We start from the raw sequence: 3272 nt of genomic DNA, 5'->3' as shown, positions 1-3272 counted from the left end.
ATCTCGCGCGCCTCGGTGTACGAGGTGGGCGTGGACTCTGCGCTGGGCCCGGCCAGCTGGCTGCCGTGAATGACAGCCTCAGCTGACGGCTGGGCGGGCGCGGCGGCGCGCGTGACCTTCACCCGCCGGGCGGCGGGGGAGGGGGCGGCCGCCGGCTCGGCCTCCATTGTGGTCTCGTTGTCCGAGTCGGAGCTCAGGTGCCGCTTCTCCCCTGCGCTGACCGCGGCGGCCGCCGCTGGGGCCGGTGTTGCCGGCTGGGCGGCCTCGGCTGGCGCGGCAGCCACCGCTGCTTCCGCTACGGCAGGCTCGTCGTTGGCGCGCGGGCTCTGGCCCGACAAAATTCCGGCGTAACTTGCCGCCTGCTCCGCTGCGTTGTCCGCGTTTTCGCGCGGCAGCTGAGCCACCCTCTTATTTTTGGGGCAGCTGCTCCTCATGTGTTCAGTCGAACTGCAGATGGAGCACGTCGGTGGTTGTCCGCTATATTGGACAACACCTCTGTGTCCTCCTATTACAATAAACGACGGCACGTGTTTTCGTAGGACCATCCTGACGGACCTAACACCAGAGTCCACTTTATACCGGTGCCCGGTACCCCAGAAGTCTCTCGTTACAGAGAGAACCTCACCGTACAGCTTGAAGTAACGTGCAACTTCCTCATTTGGCACCTCGAAGGGAAGGTTATACACCTTTATGTTCCTCACGCCGTGTCCGGCGTACGTTATTTTTACATCCCTGACGCGGCCATCTCTGTGTTTAAATTTTCTCACACCACCGCTTACGTTTACGAGCGTCTCGCATCTCACGTCCGTTTTCAATTTCAGAAAGAGGCTAAGCAGCGTGAAATCTAGCTGCAACCCCTCTAATTCGTCCTCCTGAATTTTAAGTTCGTGAAACATCCACTCCTCTATATCGAAGGAGGACGGCCGTTCGTGTTCACGATCAAACGCGCACTGAATCGTCGTACTTGAGCGATTAAACGTTGTCATTTTTTCCGTGGAGCACTCACCAAATCGTTGAAACACGAAACACGATCGCCTACGGCGAGACGGCTACGGCTGGCGCGGCGCGGGAGCCGGCAGGCGGCGGGCGCGGGCGCGGCGCGGTGGGATGCCGGGCAGGGACGGCTCGGCGGCCGGTAATCCTCGACTACCTGGGACGCACAATAGCGAGCGGCACCCGGTGTTCCCAGGCGGTCACCCATCCAAGTACTAACCGGGCCCGATGTTGCTTAACTTCGGTGATCGGACGAGAACCGGTGTATTCAACATGGTATGGCCGTTGGCGTCCTTATAATGTAGCCGCACTGCAGAAGAAGCGTTCGGCCCTTCTCCCGACACACGCATTCGCCGTTTTCCGTGGCACATTTGACGCAAGGCACGTCCTTCCACCGCCACGTGGGTGACACGCACAACACAGCTGCTCGTTGCACCGCCTGTCATTCGTTTGGTGCGTGCGGCCTCCGACACCCGCGGGGGGCGCACCTTGTTCTTGTTATCCGGCGCAGGGCCGGGCGTCGGGGGGACTGCGCGGGGTGTGGCAGTGTCCTGCTGGACCGGCGGAGGCTTTCTCACCTGCCTGACACGCGCCGCGCTTCCAGATATTTGCGTAATTTGCGCGGTGCATTCGCTCGACTGCCGCTCGCTGCCGCTCGGGTCGCGCTCCATATGACCGCACAAGCACGAGAAACATCTGCGAGATGGGCGCGGGCCGAACCGGCGTGTCCGAGACGCCGTGTGCGGCCGTTCGGAGCTACTAGAGTAGAGCAGCGATGCGCTCGAAAGGTGCGAAAACACGGACAGAGGACACAGGAGGTTCAACAAAGCATCCATCTCCTCTAGAGGCGAAAGATAAATTTTTGTTTACAAATTTGCAGATGTGCACTGCTGCAAAACAATATGCCCTGACGTATTTCACAACATTTCTGTCGTTTCATACTGTTTTGTTATTTCCAGAGACTCTGGAAATCTTCCTTGGCACACTCTTCTTCAAACTGAGTGCCCTAATATCGTATCTTTTGTTTATTACAACAGATTTAAGTCATTGTGGAAACATCGTTGTCACATCTGAATAAGAGGGCTGGCAGTGGTGGTGGCGACAAAAAAGCAAAATATGAAGACAGCCAGAGGTCCCAGGCAGTCACCGATCCGAATACTAACGTTGTTGCTTAACTTGGGTGATCGGACGAGAACGGTTCATTTTTTTTTTTTTTTCTTTTTCTTCTTCATTTATTTAGTTAGTTTTCGGAATTTAGCGCTGCTACAAAACAGTAGGCTCTGACGCATTTCAAGAACGCATCTGTCGATTCGAAGTGTTTCGTTATTTCCAACGAGTTCCTAGCACTATTCCTCGGCGCATTCTTACTCAAACTGAGTTCATTACTGTAATTTCGTGTCTTATGTTTAGTGCAGTACTTTAAAATGCTTGTGGAAGCATCTTTGTCACACCTGAAAGTTAGTATGAAAGAGAGGCCTGGCAGGTGTAGCGACGCAAAAATTAAAAAATGAGATAGAGCCAACAGCACCTTTTTTTTTTTTTTTTTTTAACGTAATAAACTTTTATTTACAAAATAACAGATACAGTCATGAGATTCCAAGGTATTTTCAATTTCAATTTCTGTTAGTTATCGAGTCTTTTTCTTTTCTTTTCTGATATGTGACTTTGTTGCTATTGTCTGTTTCGTTATATTTTGTGCATTTGCAGGTTGATTTACACTGTTGCACTGATTTGTAAGTCAGTGGAGCAAAAATATTTCATTTTTTCGCTGTTTATTTTGCATTTTTGTTAATTTCATGGGTGTAATTCAGATACTTCTAAGTTCTAGACTTTAGGTAGAGTTTTTGGTGTGGTGCCATTATGTGGCATGTAACTATTATTAGAGTTGTCTTACTGGCTAATGCTTACATCTAGGAGGCAAAGGACAATGACAAATATGTATGAATGAATATTATATATTTATATAGCGAAGGTGTCCACGAGATTGTGGCTGAGAGGAAGAGAGCGAGAGCGGGATAGGGAGAGAGACAGAGAGACAGAGTGAGAGAGAGAGAGAGAGAGAGAGAGAGAGAGAGAGAGAGAGAAATCTAGTGAGAGGACGATATAGAACACATTTGAGACATAATTAATGAAAAACTCTATAAGTGGACAAATATATTCTACGTAAGCTTAACATGATTAGATAGAAATTGCAGAGAGTTGTTTCTTTTGGTAGTCTACTCACATAGTCATCTTCGGCGTAGCGGGTGATGTTTCGCACATTTTTATGAACGCTACCT

The 3272-nt window shown here is 50.6% G+C and overlaps 1 non-coding gene across 1 annotated transcript; it reads right to left on the bottom strand.

Moving 5' to 3' along the window:
• Positions 1-1164: 1164 nt before the first annotated feature.
• Positions 1165-1283, bottom strand: LOC124608309. The gene has a single exon (XR_006978985.1). It is a non-coding gene; the product is annotated as a 5S ribosomal RNA (ribosomal RNA).
• Between the last annotated feature and the right edge of the window lie 1989 nt (positions 1284-3272).

Source organism: Schistocerca americana, chromosome 3, assembly GCF_021461395.2.
Source record: "Schistocerca americana isolate TAMUIC-IGC-003095 chromosome 3, iqSchAmer2.1, whole genome shotgun sequence".
Taxonomy (NCBI): domain Eukaryota; kingdom Metazoa; phylum Arthropoda; class Insecta; order Orthoptera; family Acrididae; genus Schistocerca; species Schistocerca americana.
This window is presented reverse-complemented; position numbering and strand designations above follow the sequence as displayed.